Source organism: Podarcis cretensis (assembly GCF_951804945.1).
Source record: "Podarcis cretensis genome assembly, chromosome: 6".
Classification (NCBI taxonomy): domain Eukaryota; kingdom Metazoa; phylum Chordata; class Lepidosauria; order Squamata; family Lacertidae; genus Podarcis; species Podarcis cretensis.
In genome coordinates this window covers 25,718,057-25,738,112 of record NC_137175.1, presented here as the reverse complement: position 1 = coordinate 25,738,112, position 20,056 = coordinate 25,718,057, and positions in this window count along the sequence as shown.

Sequence of the window (20,056 nt, the reverse complement as noted above, 5' to 3'; positions counted from 1 at the left end):
CGGTCCTGTTGCACATGCCTGCCAGACTGAAAGGTGAGAAGTGGGGCAGACAAACTGCTGTGCCAACCTGGAAGTGCCACAGTGACTATGCACAGATTGGGCCAATGTCATCATGTGATGGCAGTGGGGCCACTTCAAGATCACTGAAGATCAAGTACATTATTCCAGTGGGTCAAAACCTCCCCCTCTAGTCTAGTCCCGTGAGATGGTTCAACCCATGCTAGGGGTCTGGATGTTAGCAACCAGTAATTGTTCTTCTATCCAGAGTGAATAAAGAGGTCCCTACTCTTGCACAGAAAGGAGCTGTTGCAAGGACTGACATCCAGTTTTGATGCTTTTATGTCCAACTGGGACTGAAAAAGCAGCTTTTGGTGTATTCCATAAATTGTGGAGTATGTTTTTTGTATTTGCTTTTTTGCAAATCTGGCTGTAAGTATGGCTACACACACACATTAGAATTTCTTGAATAATGTATACATCAAATTTCACAAAAAATCAAATACATTATTGTGTGTATATATGTATATAGATATATATACACATACTCATGTATTTAAATTATTCACCCAGCTCTCATGGGCATATGCTGCTTTTAGTGTTTATAGCGAACAAGTAAACATGAATAAATATAGCTCACTACATAATAATAAGGCCAATATTGGCCCTTTTCTCGTTTTATATGCCAACTTTTTCATAAATCTGTAATGCATCACTTTTTTCTCCTTATTTTTAGGACTGCTGAAAATTTAACTCTAGAAGTTCCAGTTTCTTTCCACTCAACATAACTGGAAGGAAACCGGGAGATCTAGAATCAGGTGGGGAACCAACTTTGCCTTGCCAGTGGGTCCAATTTGCTCCATGAAGCCATTTCCCACAAACTACGCCTACTTGCTAGTCAGCTGATGTCACTTGTGACGTCAGCTGATGGTCAGGAAGACAGGGTGAAATCTGGCATTGCCTGCACACAAGGCAGCAGGATTTAATCTCCACTCATCAGTTGATGTGCAGTTAAATCCTGCACATTTCATTTTTAGAGTCACCCTAAATGAGGAAGGGGTGTGGATCAGGATCATCTGATAAAGGTACATTTCCCCATTATTTAAGAAGGTGATTTCATGCAAATCCTCTGCTAAAATGATGGGCAAGTAGCAAGGTGTTTGATGCCCTGACTTCCATCATGACATTATGTAATGGATAAGAAAGCAGATAAGGACCCCGTCTGCAGAACCAAAAATGTCCCTCACCCCTGAACTAGAGTTAATAGTTGAGCAGCCCTAAGACTAAGGAAGAAAAATGGCCTAATCTCATTCACACGGAATGGTAGGTTTGGCAGCTATATATGACAGTTTCAATTGGGTTACAAATACTGGCCCAGTCTGCGCATGATCACTGTGCCATTTCCAGGTTGGCACAGTATTCTGCATCTGTAGCCTTACTGATGTCGGAATGCCAACATCAGTTGGGTCCAAGAGGGGGAGTGTCTGGGATGGTTTATGGCCTATCGGGGTGAGGGGCTGGGGAAAGCCATTGATCTGAAGGATTTGTTGCCTTCTACACTCTCCCAAACCAGGGAGACCTTTGGGGAAGAAGGAGAAGGGGGGCAGTTCATCATTAGATAAACAAGGCACAATGAAGAAAAGAGCAGAGGAACTGACAGGGTAGTGGTGGTAAGGGAACGGCCATGAACCTCACTGAAATTGCCAGCAATAATGTCCACATCAGCCACACACACACAGCACAGAATCAGGCTTTCATAAACTTTCTTGAGAAGCAGAACTGGGGTTCCCCTAATCAACCTCCCACTTTGAATAGAGCTTGCAGCAGTATGTGTGGTGTGTGTGTGTGGTGATAGTGATGGTGGTGCATGGGCAGTTACATCCATATTACGAGCATTTCCCCATACCACACCATGCTTCAGAAATGAAGTCTGTCTTTAGCTCTTCTCTCTTTGTAACCCTTTCCCGCATCTTCAACAGAAAAACAAAACAAATGCAGAACTGAGAAGAGAAAATGTGGAAGGCCAGCAGCTTCCATGCCTCAGCTGGCAAACCTTTTTATCCGCAAAGAGAAAGTCCCCTTTGTGCATTCCCCCCCCTTCAGTTTGTGTAATCCTTGAAGTCAGTAAGATATTCAAGTGTGTTTATTTAACTAAGCAGGTTCCATTTTCAATAGAACTTGGCTTATTCCATGCAACAATGATTACACAAACACTTGTTTCTTTAAATCATTATCCTTTAATTCAATTGCCTAGCGCAGACCATCCAAAGGAAGATTGTGGTAACTCGAGCCACTGTGGACATTTTCAAATTCATTTTGCTGCCAGAATACATTTTGGGCTAGATTTCCTAAACTCCTTGAGCAATGGCAACTGGGTTCCTGATTATTATTGATATTTAATGAATAAAGGCAACTAAATGTCATTTAGATATTGGAAAAAGCATGTCACCATTTGGATCACTAGCCCAGACCTTTTAGAACCCTCTGATGTTGAAACAAAGTATTGAGAGAAGAAAAATAAGCCTTCCAAAATAACACATTTCCACCTGTTGGTTATTAAAAGGAAGGAAGGAAGGAGGAGACTTTGATTAATATTTTGTAGCAACTCCCCTTCCATAGCACACTTCTTAGTGCAAATACTATAAGATTCTAAAAGAATTAATGTCAAAAATAAAAATAATCTAAATAAAATCCTGGCCTCCCAATAACCTTTGATTAATTGTCTATTTCACCACAGTGTTTGCCCATGCTTTTAAAGCGTTGGCTTATAATGACACATCTGCTCACTAGGAAAGTATTTTCAAGGTACTGAATGAGAAATATTGAACCTGTGCTGGATATGTTGCCAACAGAAGCTTTCTATTCCATTCATCCTCTCACACAATGCCAGGAATCGCTCAGTTTTGTACTTCCTTGTTTTATATGATTTCCAGAGTGTTTGCTTGCAAACCCAAGAGAGACATGGGGCACCTTAAAGATGAACAAGATCATTATGGGATAAGGTTTCATGGACTTCAGTCCACTTCACTGAGCGCCTGAAGCCTTATGTTGAATTTCAGGTGCATACATATACATAGCTGGGTGGAATTTTAAAAAGTGAGACTGGAGGGAAATGAAATGCACAAAAAGTGCAGACTGGGATAATGACATATTTAACAGTGGTTATTCACCAAAGAGTTCTTCATTGCACAGATATCCTGGCATTGGTAAGCCATTTCACACGTGTGCAAAAAAAGACAAAAACTTTGCCTTGCTTCTGTTCACAAGTGATAGCTGAAATCCTTGATCTATTGTAATTCAGTGGTTACATGTTGCAGTCTCTCTTTGAAGTTCATTTGCTCTAGTTCGGCATTGGTCATTTCCAGAAGGCTGTTTCCTTTGCATGGAAATTGATATAAAATAAAATAAAATAAATAATAAAATAAAATAAAATAAAATAGCAGTGTCCTAATCTATCTGACTCTGCATTGAATGTTTCATTTAAGCTTTGATATAGCTTTTTCAATATTCTTAACAATTATTATTACATTTATATCCTACCTTTATGCCAAGAACTAGCACACAGAGTTTTCCGCTTCCCCATTTTATCCTCACAAATGCCCTGTGAGATAGGTTAGGCTGAGAGAGAGAGAGTAAATAGTCCAAAACTCTAACCACTACACACACTGGCTCTCTTTAAGCATTAGACTGAACAAAACTTGTTCAATTTCTGGCTTAGCTGCAGAACTAGTTTAGCAGTTGTTTTATGCCTTAACTTTATATCATAAAGATGGCTGTGCTGCCAAATTCTTATTTCCATTTTAATATGAAACCTTGTAAAGCAATAATTGTAAGCCAATGCAAATTGAATTCCTTGTACTAGAAAAGTGGCTTTCAAGCTCTTTTCCAGGGGGACTGATAGTTCATTCAGAGCTCTTTAGGGTTTTCTAATGATATCAATAATGGTAGACAAACTTCCCTGCAAACCATCTGTGATGGCCATGGACTTAAATGCAGAGAGGGAAGAGGGAGCATCTCTTCCACCTGCTGTGAAACTGGATCAGACTCCTGATTCCGAACTTGAGGTTACTGATCAGAAGGCTGCAAAACCTGAGCCAGGATCCTAAAAGATGATTTCTCTCAATTCCAATTCACCTGGGCAACCAAGTGCTGCTGCTACACCACATTGGTATAATGATGTAGGAAGCATACCAGGTAGGGAGCAACAGAAGAGAAGAGAAGTATTTGCCTTCAAGTCAGAGTGTTGGTCCTTTAAGGATACACACTGTTTAGGCATCACATGGAGCTCTGGAGTGATGGGCTGGATGGAAAGATTCATAAGGTCCCCCTTCGCCTCAAGTCTTTCTTGAGCCTTGAGTATTAGCAGCTGTCATAGTCGTCTCTGTTGGAGTGAGTTACTAGGGATGGGATTCAACTAAGTTATTGTGTGCATGGATCAAAATCAGTTCACACAACAGGACTTTCCCCCTCTCTTCCCTCTATACTTCCTAACTCTAGTCTGGGGGGTTGCAGGAACCCTCAGAACAAGATTAAGGGGTGTGCATGGAGGAAGGAGAGGAGGAGGGGAAGACTTACAGCATGAGTGGATCTTGTTCCACACATCCTTACCCCACTTAGCATTGAATCCCATCCTAAGAACTCTCCATGCTGATCTGGCAAACAGTTCCTGGCTGCCTTGCCTTGTAGATACCTGATGTGGATGAATCAGAACAAAATCTTGCACAGCATTACATGTCTTTCCCTATAATACACAGTCTCAGTTGAGTACTGCTCTACTCTGCCTTGGTCAGGACACACCTGGAGTACTGTGTCCAGTTCTGGGCACCACAATTTAAGAAGGATATTGACAAGCTGGAACATGTGTAGGGGAGGGTGACCAAGATGATCAAGGGTCTGGAAACCAAGCCTCATAAGGAATGGTTGAGCTGGGTATGTTTAGCCTGGATAAAAGGAGAATGAGAGGAGTTATGATAGCCATCTTCAAATATCTCGAGGGCTGTCACATGGGAAATGGAGCAAGCTGGTTTCCCCCTGCTCTAGAGGATAGGACTTGAGCCAATGGAATCAAGTTACAAGAAGAGAGATTCCGATTGAACATCAGGAAGAACTCTGAGGTAAGAGCCGTTTGACAGTGGAATGGACTCCCTCAGATGGTTGTGGGATCTTCTTCATTGGATGTTTTTAACCAGAGGTTGACTGACCATCTGTCATGGATGCTTTAGTTGAGATGCCTCCATTTCAGGGGCTAGCAGTAAATTTCCATGGTTTCAGAAAGGGAGGTTTCCAAATCCTACCTGGAGATGTTGGGGACTGAACCTGGGACTTTTTGCATGCAGAGGATGTGCTGTTCCTCAGAACTATAATGACATCTGTTCTGTTTCCCCATTCTTTTAATGGGATTTGAGACTCTTTTAATGAATTTTAACGGCTGTTTTATTTGCTGCCTTTGCTGCTTGTATTTTGTGGTTTTAGTGCTCTCTGATAGTCTGTCTTTTTAACTGAATTTTTAATGTTTAATTCAGATGTACATATGATGTACACAAGCAAGCTTGTCTTCCTTATATTATTAAAATATCTTTACTGGTTTAAGAGAAAGGGATTAAAGTTTGCAAAAAAAAGCTCTCCCAAATTACAAGATAAGGACAAGACTGAAGGTGAACAGACATAGGATTTACAAATTGGGCAATCCTGTGTTGAAGCATTAATGCAGCCACTGCTGGCTTTGCCTCAAGTATCATGTGCCCAGACTTGTACTTGGAGAGACAAAGCTGTCTTGGGAAACAATTGAGGAGTGTGCCTTTGTGAGTGAAGTCAATCTGTTAGAAGGTTGCAGCTCCTATTGTGAGTGTAGAGACCAATACAGGAGAGACATGTTTTGTTGCAGCTGGAGCAGATGAACATGTCCGGTTGTGCTGCTGCAGATGCACCATGGTGTTTCTTCTCTTGCATTCCTCCCAGTGGTCATTCTTCCTCTGGTCACAGCTTTGGACACATAAGCTGTCTCAGGGATGCCATCTTGCCCAGAGGATTGTGGGTGCCCACCACTGCAAATGGACGTGCAATGTCACACGCACATGCCTGCATGTAGTGTGTGTGATGTCACAGAGCCAGCAGCCAATGAGGCACCCTTTTCCACAGTGAAGGACTTGGACTTGCACTCAGAGGCAGAGAGACTATGCCTCTGTGCCCAAGCTCCACCCTCCTGGAAAATAATGCCTTGCTGGCTGGCTGGCTGTGGAAGATGGAGCTGAACTGCTTCTCCCCCTGCTGGCTTTTTTCACTGACTTTGTGGGTGCCCGGCCCCCATAATTATATTATTGTGGGTGCCCAAGCACCCACAGCCCCCTGGAGTTGGCTGCTATGAGCTGTCGGTCTCTAGGCATGGTAGTCATCTGCAGTGGCAGAGCAAGCCGATCGGGCACCTGGGGCGGTGTGCGTGCCCTGCGCCCAGCGGCAGGGCCAGCTGCCCATGGGGCAGGGCCAGCTGCGGCAGGACGCTCCGTGGGGCCTCCAAGGAATCTGCCTGCCTCCTCCCACTCAGCTGCCCTACAGCTGAGGGGGAGCCGGAGGGCGGACTGTTTGGGGCAGCATGGAGCCTGCGGGCGCCCAAGCCACGAGTCACTCCCAGGAGAGGCACGTGGGCTCGGGCGTGCTGCAGGCTCTGAGGTGAGTGCTGCCCACCATTTTGTCACTCCTCTCAGTGGTGACACCAAGGGTAGACCGCCCTCACCGCACCCCCTTCCTCTGCCCCTGGTCATCTGCAAGGGATTCCCACACGACATGATTGATGTTGCCAGCCTTCATGTCATGTTGACATGAACATTTGTATTGATGTGTGGGGAGAGAGATTGAATGGAAAAGAAAGGGCGTTTCAATTGTGTGGAGTCCCTACAGGGGAGAGACTTCTAATGTGTATAGGTTCCTTTACACAGCAGCCCATGGAGTGGTGGGGCTACACTTCTTCACTTGGCCTCTGTCTGACTGTGTCTCCACATGAGGTGACACAGTACTGTAGACTAGACCCCAGAATCCTTTGCAACGCAAAGGAGTTTGTTGGCAGGCGAACAATCATAGAAATGTCTCCCTGAAGTTATCAAGTTTGAAACTTCCAAGTGCTCTACAATAATTTAATGTGGACTTGTGGTTTGAGGGAACCAATATAATTGCTATTGCATCACTGATAATAAAGGAAGATCTATTTTAACCAGCTAGGAAAGGACAGAAATTCACAGCCAAAGTAATATTGCCCTCCATTGCCCTGTGTCTGTCCATTTAGGACAAGGTGTTGTTCTCCACCAAAGCACATGAAAAGGAAGTGAGTCTTCAGGAAATGTTTATTGTATTAAGAGATTCGTGGTAATAAGGATGCACAATACCCGGAAAATAAAAGCACAAAATTCATGTTTTTTATTTTAAAAATGTTACTGGCAAGATGTATTACATTCATGGTTTTTTATGGGCTGGGCAGCAGAAAATGTTCAACAACCTTCTGCACTTTCACCAGGGCAGAAGCTGTGGCTTTAGTGTGCCAAGTTGATGAATGACATTAAGACCTTTTTAGATTATTTTTTCTAGGTGACCACTATTTGTTTCCCACAATGCAAAATAGCCTGATTTCTTCACTTCTGGTACAAGCACCCAAGCTTACTTTACATATCTGCATAAAGCAACCGCGGCTGGGATCTGATTATGGTTGAGACCACACATACAGAGGAGTGATAGTGACTTAGCAGTCAAGCATGTGTTCTGCATGCAGAAAATTTTAGGTTCCATCTTTGGCTATCTCCATTTGAGATGGGTAAAAAAAATGTGTCTTTAAATGCAATGTAAAGTGCCTGTGGAAGTTTTTAAAATAAAATGGGTCAGTTTGTCCATCTCTGCTCTTAGTTTACATCAGAAGCTAGCCTATGGACATTATATTAGTCTGGCTGTATCAGACCAAAGTTCCTCTCATCCAGCATTATGGACATGTGTAGGACCTCTCTGTATTTAGCTTCACCCCTGTCTAACCCCTTACCCCCACAACCTGGCTTCAGTGCCACAGGCAACCTAACTGACTCAAAGAAGCAAAGACCAAGGTATCCACAGAAACCTCTAAATAGGTTGTAATGTTTTTCCAATGTAAGCTTCCAGGAATTAATTTATGTCTGGTTTTTCCAAACCAAAGAGACCATGTTAAAGAAGATGAATTCTTCCTGTTAAAGGGATATTGAAAAACAACGAGCTCAGTAGCAATTAGTAGCTTAGTAAACTTGGAGGTGTTTTGTAGTCATCATGTGACAATGCCCATAATTAATCTCTTACTGGGATTCATCTAGCTGTTTCATACAGCTGAGAATTTAGCTAATTGGCTGGAAGCCAGTGGGGCTATATCAGCTTAACCTAAGAGCTCACCATTGCCTTTGAGAATAAATCTGCTAGTAGGGGAATAGATTGTTTGTGTGTTGCTATTAAACTAGTAATTAAGAGTTCAGCTTCTCCTCTTCTTCAGTTTCTCATAAGATAGACTTTTTGTGTGGCTATTAAATTCAATTTCTCCAGAGTGTTGTATGGTTTAGATTCAGCCCTTGGTTCACATTCACACTAGGATGTGGGCAGCGAGAGGTCTGCTTGTGAAGTCCTCTGGGACTTGAAAGACTTAACAGTCATTATGTTTCCTTTCCCGCCACCCCATTTCTCCACTGGCCAGCCTGTGTTATATATAAACTTTCTTGAAATGAACACAAGCTAGCTCAGTTTCTCAGACAACAGACACCCAAAGCTGAGCAATCTAGCCCAATCACCTCCCCTCCTTTCCTGATGTCTATCTGGCTTTCAGAGAGATGACAGTTCTGATACATCTTGAAAGGGATCAATGCAGGCGAGATATCAAAGAAAAGAGGACACTAGTTTGGATCAGCTGTGGCTCACACAACCACACATTTACCCACAGGCCACTGTTGTTTATGGACTACAACTCCCATGATTCATGGCCAGCATGACCAATGAATTTGTAGTCCAGTAACATCTGGAGGGATATCCCTTCTCCAGTACAGCGCCAACTCCCATCAGCCCCAATTAGCATGACCAATGGTCAAGGCTGATGGGAGTTGTCCAAAATATCTGGAGGGCACTGGGTTTGGAGAGGCAGTATAAATTTCACAATTTTTACTGTTTCATTTACTTAATGGCCAATGCATCTTGAACTAACAAATGAGAGCAATGTCCTCCTCCTGTCACCTGTGTAAAGGTCAGTTGCTACAAAGATGATGGAACATTGATCTTGTACAGAAATGTATAACCGAAGGTGTGCACTAGAAGATTTACATCAAAGGCAGTACTATGGCAGCAAACCAAAGAGAGACAAACTTATGAGAACCAATAAACTGAAGCTCAATTCAGATAAGACTGAGATGCCGATAGGTGAGTCGTTCCTCTGACTGGGTTGAGTAGTGTCACACTTCCTCCTGAAGTAGCTGGTCCATAGCTTGGGTGTTCTCTTGAGTCCTCTTCTGTTTCTTGAGACGCAGGTGGCCTCAATGACATGGACTGCCTTACACCAGCTTTGGCTAATGGCCCAGCTACACCCATAAATGCACAGGGTGGCATGGCTGAAGTGATCTATGTGCTGTATGCAGAGTGCAGTTTGGAAATGGCACTTGATGCAGAATGCTGCAGCCAGCCAGGCTCCTGATGGGAACTAGCTAGACACTCTGATCACATAACATCAGTATTAGCACAACAGCAATTGGTTGCCTATATGCTTCCAGGTCCATTTCAGTGTGCTGGTTTTATTCTAGAAAACCTTATATGGTTTGGGACCACAGTACCTGACAGATCACTTCTTTCAACAACAGTATATGGAATTTGCAATTTTGTAAAACTTGATTGTAAGCTGTCTAGAGATTGCTCTTTGTTATGTGAGTACATTGGTACCTCAGGTTAAGAACTTAATTCGTTCTGGAGGTCCATTCTTAACCTGAAACTGTTCTTAACCTGAGGTACCACTTTAGCTAACGGGGCCTCCCGCTGCTGCAACGCCGCCGGAATTTCTTTTCTCATCCTGAAGCAAAGTTCTTAACCCAAGGTACTATTTTTGGATTAGCGGAGTCTGTAACCTGAAACATTTATAACCTGAAGCATCTGTAGCCCACGGTACCATTGTAAGAATATGTCTATACTGCCTGAGCTAAGTGTGATGTTTTCTTAGAGGGAGGAAAAGCACTCTACATATGTATAGGGTTGCTGTGACCTTGGGCCCATTTTTTTTTTTTAAAAAAATTCCTTCTTAGAGAAGAAAATCCTCTACACGTGTTGTGGGCAGTTTTGGGCTAGGGCTAGGGAAACCTGTGTTCTTAGCCATTACATTATTGGGTGACATCATTCAGGTGTAACCTACCTCAAACGTGTGCTGTGGGAAGCGGAAATAGAATAACACTATGCACAAGGCCCAGTCCTGAGCAACTATGAGAAACAGTAGGATGAAAACAGAATGAATTTATTACAACAACGTTTTGCATTCAGAGGTATTCAACTGCTGTGTGTCATATTTCAGAAAACAAAATGTAGCACACTCAATTCAGGTACACATGAATTAAAAATAAATCACATTTGATGTTTTCTGCTACACTTTCCTTTACTTTTATGAGGGTAACTATTGGACGAAGCGGCATCTTTTCTGAACCAGGACTATTCCAACCCACTTCCCTCAAGCAGATTGTCTTGATGAATAGATCATCTTTGTAAATCAATCAATCATTCACATTTCCCGGAATCAGCAATGAATGATGTAACTATGGGAAATGAGCAGTTGATCCACCACAGTTCTCTAAAAGGGTGTGTTATGGTCACAAGATCTAAATATGGCACTTTGTTACTGTATCTGCTGGAATAGTGGTCTGTGTGTTAAGGGCTGAGTCACCAGTCCAGCTTACTAAAACAAGTGTTACTTCTACTTTCACCCACAATTAGGGAGGTGACATAATATACAGGAAAACAAATGTCACATAAATATAGTTTAGTGTTTCTTCTTTCCCACCGTTTCACTTTGGCAGAGCTCCAGGCGCGTGAACCCAATGTTCAGATCAGGGCTAGGTGCAATAGAAGCCTACGTAGTGGGACTCAAAACAAACTTTTTCACTGCACCATCCCTATACATGTCTCCATTTGGGGTTTTCTAGCTCAGAGATACGGAACCTCTTGTTTCTCGAAGGCCCTGTTGGCTTTCACCATCTGTGTTTGCTATTAAAGCAAGGGTGGGGAACTGTGACCTTTCAGATATCACTGGACTCCAACTCCCATCAGACCCTGCCATCATGGTCAATGGTCAAGCATGATGGAAGTTGTAGTCCACCGACATATGAAGTACCATGGTTCCCCAACCCTGAATTAGGGAGGGTAACGAACTGTGTCCACCCAACCAAGATTTTCCTCTTCCACAATTTGACTGATTCCACCTGTAGGATGATCTTTCCAGCAAAAAAGCCTTGATGGCCTGCAGCCTCAAGTTGCCTATCCCAGATTAGACACTCAACCAGAGTAGACATGCATTCCTCCTTTAGCTCCCCTTATGAAATAGTAATTTTGCAAGTACCAGATATTTTATGAAAAAAGAGAGTCAAAGATCTATGCAAAGGAGATTGACTTTGTTTGCAAACTATCATGTTCAGCTTGGCTCACTCTCAGTACTAAACACATTCTATGGAGCAGAGCCTTGTGGCAGCCACTTAAAAGCTTGTAGCAGGGCCCCACAATTGCTTAGGGTGTAGTCTTTAACCAAGCATGAAACTGATGCTAGCAATCCCAATACCTCCCAAAATCTTCAGATTTCTAAAGAGCCATGGTGGCTGGTAAAGCTGGGTTTGAACCACAAAGTTGCGTTTAATGTTGTGGCCAGTAGCTATAGTATGTGGGACATCTCCCTGTGTAGTTACAGGCATCAGGCAAGCTTTTCCATTACTATATTTTGGTTCCTAACCATATGAATTCCTCTCGAGTATCCCCTGTGTTGCTGCATGTTTGGAAACCAACTCACTTGACTTTTTTTGCATATGCAGCTTGAAAGGCACACCATAGTTTCTTATTTGCAAGTGATTGTATGTGTTTGATACAGATGAATCTATAGTGCGCTTCTCATGCCCCCAGATGGAATGTGGGCTGGAAAAAATGTTTTCAACTCTTGCTGTAAAGCAGGCACCCCCAAACTTGGCCCTCCAGATGTTTTGAGACTACAACTCCCATCATATCTAGCTAACAGAACCAGTGGTCAGGGATGATGGGAGTTGTAGTCCCAAAACATCTGGAGGGCTGAGTTTGGGGATGCCTGCTGTAAACGATGCTGGTAGTGTCTTTCCCCCCCACTGAAGGTCATGCATGTGTAATACAGCAAGCATGATCTGTGATGGGAAAGAGATGATGACAATGCCACTGCAACTTCTTTCCAAAATTCAATCAGAGAAGAAGGACCATCTTTGAAGGAGCCTGCTATGCTTCAGTTGCTCCTCTGAGGATGGGAGTCAACATAGCTGGTGACAGAGGGCTAAGTAGAGAAGGAGGAGAACCCAAGACAGACCTGTTTGATTCTGCTCATGCACATTCAAGCAGGGTTGCTCACCAAGCTGAGGACCCTTGCTTTGAATGCTCACTTCTACTTTACTTTCTACATCTTCAGTACAAGAGAGAATACTGCAGAAAAGAAGAGAGAAGGCAGAAAAGGGCTACCGATGGATACTAGCCATAATGTCTATGCTCTTCTCCAGAGTCAGAGGCAGTAATGTTTCTGAATATTGGTTGCAGGAAAGACCGATTTTGTGCTCAGGTGCTGCTTATGGGTTTCCTGCAGCCATCTAGATGGCCACTGTGCTGGATTGGTCCAGGATGGGTCCAGGATGCTGGACTAGACGGGCCACTGGCCTGATCCAGTAGGCCCTTCATATGTCCTTAATTCCCAACCCAACTTGACTTCAATGGTTTGAAAGCCACCTCCTCAGATTTAATTGTGTGAGGAGCTCAGAAAGAAAGATGAGGAAGTACAAAAAGAGAGAGAAATGAGAAGATCATTAATGTCTTAAATCCTGCCCTGACGTCTCTCAAATTATCCAAGACTTCATAGCCAATGTAAACAGGTTTGTTTTCAATTCCCTTAATTGCTTGCTAATTGACAGCAGATGCAGGCTTTAACTTTCTTCCTCAGATAAAAGCCAGCCTCTTTGCCTGGTGGTAGCATATTGCAAATGAAACACTGGTACATATCCCCATTTAATGGATGGGGAGAGTGAAATGGTTTCCCACCAATCAGATGACTGAAACCTGACTTATGCAGAAGTGAAAGCGAAGGAATCACAGACCTCTTTAGTAATCTTCAAAGGTCATTGCGGCAGAATGCATAAACATTATGTAAAGTTTCTGTCCCCTTTTCTTTCCGTTGCTTTTGACGTTTCTGATTGCAACAAAAGTCATCAAGATTTCAAAAAAATTGCACTAAAAATGTAATTCATTGCCTAGTTCCTCCTTGTGGGCAGTTCAGCAGCCTGCTGTTTTCTCTCTGTCATTCCTTTCAGTCTATGCTAGCCAGCTGGACAACTCTACATCATTTGCCATTTAACTTATTTGCCATGATTTTAACTTCTTAGGGCACTGAAGCACGTCAGCTTTCTTGACGAGTTAAGATTTCTCCCCCAACCCCACATGCAAAGATCCATCAAAGTCAGATTTCACTACCAGAATTTGCGAAGTATAACATTCCAAAACGATGCCAAATATTAACATTTGCATGGGGTTTATTTTCAGCTGTTAAGGCAGCGCATATTGCAATGACAAAAGTTAATCTAGCCTAGAGTACTGTTTTTTGTCTTTGACGGGGATGAGTATCAGATTTTATTTGACAACTGCATTTATACTTGCTTTTTGGCCCAGCCAAAGATCCCAGAAATCTCAGAAGCTAACAGTGCAGTAATACACATTCCCTTCTAGATATCACCCCCTTCACTTAAATATCCTGGTTTTCTAATGTTTGGGGATACTTTGAGCTTGAGGATGCATCTTGTCTTTACTTTGGCTGATGGGCTGTTTACATTTCAACTTGCTACGAATTTGTGTTAACCTCTGTCTAGTTTTGAGCTGGCCTGCATTGCTGCACTTTGTCAGTCTGAGGAGAACAAACACAATGCTATTCAGCAGATACTCGGCTGCAGCATGAACAGACGGTGGAAAAGTCCTATATCACGAGTGATACAGAGTAGGATGATTTCAAAATTCACACTTGCCCAGCTGAGCTCATTCCTGCAGAACCTGAAATACAAAACACTGAAGACCCAGGGCTCATTCCCAGAACCCCTTGCTCTTTCTCCCACTATGCCTGCCATTCATTCCTTCTCAAAGCCCCATCTGACAATCTGAATTTGTGTGTGAAAGTCTTTTTCTTCCTTCTCCCAAGGTCAGCTCTAGGCCTCATCAGGAACATGGTTTCAACTCTCGCTGACACTATAACTCCTTGGAAAGCTGCCATGGGCTATGGTAACAAAGTTCTGACCTAACAGTGGCAATGTTTGCAATTTAATAGGAGGGAGGGGGTGGGGGATTCAGATGTGGAGCAGAGGGTGTAACAGCAGATTGCAATGGCCCATTAAATGAGGATACTGAGACCTCAGCATTTGCAGTGCAGTCACAAAGTATTATATTTCCAGTAATTATTTCTCCATAGCATTAAAAAAAAATTGGATGCATCATAAATGATATTCACGGGCATTCTTTTCTTAGAGTTTTTTTTTTTAAAGAGAGATAGAATTAAAATAGACTTCCTCATTTGGGTGCTTTCACATGAGTTCCCAAAATTGCTTTCTTAAGGAGGGCCAGTAGGGTGTATTGGTTAGAGTGCTAGGATGTCAGACCACCCAAATGTCTCTATTTTCCAGCACAGTCCCAGATTTACAGAAGCCATCCCGTATCAAAGAAGCATTTCAGTTAAATGTGTTGTAAACGTTGTATGAGAAATCAGATTGGCAAAAACGGAACTCCACAACATCATCTGGTGTCACAGTGTTATAATGCATATGCAACGCATATAAAGCGCTTTTTCTTTGCCAATGTAGCTGAGTCCTGGATCCTGGAATGTCCCGCTTTTTCTTAGGATGTCCCTATTTTCATGTCATGTGACCCTCCGTGCCAAGGAGATAAGTAACTTTATAATGTTTCGAAGGCATCTGAAGGTAGCCCTGTATAGGGAAAGCCAGCCCTGTATTGGGAAGTTTCTTAACGTTTAATGTTTTATTATGTTTTTATATATGTTGGAAGCCATCCAGAGTGGCTGGGTATGGGCCTGGGGAGACCAGCGTTCAAATCCCAGCTCTACAGCAATGTCCACTTGGGCCAGTCATTCACCCTCAGCCTAACCTACTTTGCAGGACTGTTGTGAAGTTAAAATGGGGGTGCTACCTTGAGCTCCCTGATGGAAAGATGGGATATAGATATCATCAATTGATAAAATAAATGTTTTGCTTGGCAGAGCCAGCCCTGACATTGGATAGGGTGATGTGACCCAGGGTGGTCCTGGGTTCAGAGAGTAACAACAATATATCACATATTTGGCAGGGGGGGAGGTGTTGTGAAAGTGCCCCTGGACTATAATTAATCTGAGGCTAATTCAAACATGCTCTAGCAGAACTTTTGGCAATCTCTGGATGCTTTAGGAAGAGAGGGCGAAGATACAGTGTTGTGCCCAACCACATAACCAACCCTCTATGCAAAAGCAGTGAAGTCCCTCCCAAATTTGCTACCTACAAATGTGGTGGTGAATTTGGGAAGTAGGGCATTTGCACTCAGCCCTAGATTAAACCCTTACATTAGAACTAAGGACAGAATGGACTAGTAATACAAAAGCAAAATTCAGGCTGGATTCAGGATTGTGCAACGTAAGTGCAAAGTTCCAAGTGAATTTGGGGGATCTACATTGGGAAATACTGTCTGTTCTTATTATGTATTTTGTTTATTTATTATGCATTTTTATGCTGTGAACTACCCTGATATCTTCAGATGAAGAGCAGTATACAAATCAAATCAAATCAAATCAAAACATAAATAAATAAATATATGTTTGAGGAATTTTGAGAAGAGCCAGAAATGGTGTAATAGCAATCAATCAATAATAATATATATAAAACCCTTACCTTCTCTCTTTTCACTTCCTTTCCCCATTTCTTACTACAGCAAATTTGCTTCTTCTATGGGTTGGGTTGGTTTCTCTGCCAATCAAGTTAGGGGAAAGCTGTGATCTGAAATTAAATGCTCATTAAATGTAAACATATATAAATATATTTACAGCCCTCTTGGAAGATACAGTTCAGTGAACCCAGAGCATTTATTTCCCACTTTGCCTTTCCTCCAAACTGTAATGGAATAAATAACTTTCTGTCATTCTTCTTTCAAGGCATGGAGAGAAATAGTCCATCTATATTGCTTTTGATTTTAAAACACCCATGTATGCTGAAAGAAATGTTTTATTAGAACCATAGGGAGTGGGGTAGTTGTTTTTTGTTTGAGAGAATTTGAAATCCGGAGCTTATTTTTGTTCCATGCCTTTGCAAACACAAACACACACAAACATAACAGGAATTAAGATTTAATTTTTCCCCAGTAAGCTTGTTGCTACTTATTAAACACACATGCAGTCATGATTCTTTTAGCTAGGTGCAAAGAAATTTTGTTTAAAGGTGCAGCCAGACCATTGACCTGTCTCTTTGCCCTCAGGACTCTTTTGAACAGCTGTGAGTGGGGAGAGAGAAAAAAGAGGTAATTTAACAACCCCAATCCAGATGTTCATATCATACACACACCCTGAATGGCTTTAGCATGGTTTATTTCGTTTTCTGAAACCATTTTTCACTAGCCTGTTTTCTCAGCTGGGAAACTTCTGGTGTAGTGTTTTCAAAAAAATATTGCATTTGGCATTACAAGAAAACAGAGCCTTTAAGACATTAAAAGGACAATATCCTTGTTTGACTTGGCCCAGGGAAGCAGGGCTCTAGGAATTTCACATTTTTGTACCACCCAAAGAATAGGTAAAAGAAAATTTTTCCACTCTTAAATCCCAGTTTACATGGGAATTTGAGAGTTGATTTAGCTCGATTTTCTTTTAAAATTACTCCATGGTTTTTCTGTTGCCATCAAAGGACTTTGTTAGAGCTATATATAAGAAAACTTTTTAGGACATCAGAGTTGATACAAAATGGGCCTCCATGAAGGCCATACATTGATCAAAAATGTCTTCTTAATTAGACTGGTTCAATGAAGCTGCATCTTGAAAGTAACATGTGAAGAAGACTTGTGAATCGCTAAACTGAGCCATGCTATTTCCCTGATTTCAAAGTGTCTTACATTCATAAAAAATAAGAGCAGAGGAAGTTTACATAGCTTGTAGTAGTTCATCATACATAACTGGTAGGTTGTATTCAACTTGGTGGGTCACTATACATAGTAGAGGTAATCAATATCTATATCAGTTCAATGGGTGAATGCTAAACACGGAAAGAGTTGTAGCTTGGTGACTTGGCATCTGTTCTGCATGCAGAAGGCCCCCGATTCAATTTCTAGCATCTCCAGGTAGGGCTGGGAATATTCCCGCTCTGAAATTAAGGAGAGATGTTCCCAGTCAGTGTAGACAACGCTGAGATGGGTAGATTTGGCATAAATCAGCTTCCACTGTTCGACTGAAGGGAAAAGGCCCTTTGTCTTCCCAATTGCTCATCAGAATGGATAAGTTATATGCCAAGGGCAATCCACAAGGGTAGCACATTCTGAGTTTAGCTAAGAATTTGGTAAGCACACCAAATCACTTAACTGCAACATGTTAGAATAGCTAAGGAGTCAATAGACTCTCTTGGATAGATGTCTTTGAAGACTGGAAAACAAAACCCCAAACACAGAAGTGTAATCTATTCAGGTGTGAATTGCAGTTCATAAATGAAAGAAACAGTGTAAATGTAAGTGTAATTGTATCTGCATGGTTCTGAAGCAACTAGTTTCTTTGCTGATGTTGGATGCTTTCCATGTATCTTAGAAACTGCTGCAGTCGAATGGCTACCACTCAACTCCAGGGAGCATAAGGGTGCATCTGTCCATCCTTAATGAAAAATGTGTTTCCTGAACTCGTTGCACTTGGTACACCCTGTATCATAGTTTGGGGTTAGATAATTTGGTCCTCTGCCCACTATTGACTTGCTCTTGTTCTTGTTCATCCGGGAACTGCTATGTATATTGTTTTCGTTTTCAGCTGGGTTTTAAAGGGAATAACATTTATTCTTATTCTTATTCCTACTAGGAATAGTGCACCAAGTGCTTTGCAGTTCTTGTAAACTAGAGCAGAATTGCTTCCTGGGTTGCTTTCCTACCTCCTGGTTCCTGCAGTGGGGACAGGAGCTGCTGGTGTCGTGAGATGGAGGGTACTGGTGGGAAGACACAAACACACCCTGGTCAGACTCAAAATTGTAGCTGGAACAAGCAGACGATTTCCCAAAACTATAAAAGTTTGTTCCAAGCCCAATTTGGCCCCGTCGTGTTTCTCATGATGTCACCAAGAATACAATAGAGTCTCATCCTTCCCCATCCATCCTGGTAAGGCTCTGTTTCCTCTCTCTTACCTTAATTGCTGCTCTCGTGGCGGCAGCAGAGAAATGGCGGAAAGGCTGGTCGCTTCTCTTTCCTCTTTCCCCTTTCCCTTTCCCCTCTTTCCCTCTACGATGCCTGATTAAAATCTGAGTAGGAGAAGAACTTTCAGGACTTGGCTTATATTCGAGGCAAGCATCATTTCTCACCCAGATTTGTGTTTCTGAGCTAGGAAATGTGAACTTTAGCTACATAGGTAAGCTAGAAGATTGTTTCAAACAGAAAAAAAATCAAATCTCATTATTTTGTTCAAGGGCATGTCTACACACACACACACACACACACTCCTTTGTTGCATTACCATAAATAGTAAAAAAGTCAGCAGACTCTTCCATCCCAGCCACTTTGCCCTCTCCCCCAAATGGATTCTCAACTCAGACCCCCAAGCTGAATCAAACAGCCTCAGAAATGCTCCATACTGAATCTTGCTCTTTTCCAAAGCAGGTCCTGAACTAAATCTTGTGGTTGGTGCACACTTCACATAGATCCCAATACAGTTATGAATAAATATGTCTGTGTTTTGGGGTTAAATGGCTGAGCTCATCTTCAATAAAAAGAGCAGAAAACTTTTTCATTCCCATGAGATGTTCCAAGTTCTCAGGCACTGCCAATGTGAGATGTCTGTGCTTTACTGATTAGGAGCCAGATATTTATGGGATTGATTGAGAATGTGATCCTCAGCCTTTCACCTCCAAGTAACGTGCTCAAATCTGGCTTAGGAACTGTAGAGATGGAAGGTAATTGCCACAGGACAACTGCTCTGTCACTGTATTAAGCAGTTTATTATACAAAATTGAGAAGAATCAGGTACCCGCATAACAAAGCTTTAGGGCAGTTTTGTTTCACACTAAAAAGGCCAGTTCTTGTTGATCATAATAATTTAGCAGCATCAATACATATATCATATCAGAGTGACACTGAGCATGCTAGCACATATATCTATATGACATGGAAATGTAAGGGACAGATTTTCTGAAGATTTCACCTTGATAATACTGTAGCTTTAGTTTTAGGTCTGACATTTATTTCCACAGAATAATTACAAGAGGTAACATTTATCAAATTGTCACGATGTAAATATCAACATAACAAAACAACAAAACTGCAACACCCTTGCCAGGTCATGCCAATTGATCCACCTAGCTCAAAATGCAGGTTCTGAAAGTGGTTTTCATTTATAACTTTATGCTTTAAAGACAACACAAATGTGCTTTCTGGATATTGAATGCCTTTTTCTTATCCAATCAGAATTCATCTTCCAAATTTTGACAAGTGATCCTCTTAGTCAACCAGTGAAGGTGTAGATTGCTGGAGACTGGCTGCTTTTATTTTGTTATTGCTTTGATGCCAAGGGAAACACCCAGGTCTATCTGTTTCTTAACTCAGTGCCTGATCCTTATGTAAACTTTTCCATCCGTGTTAT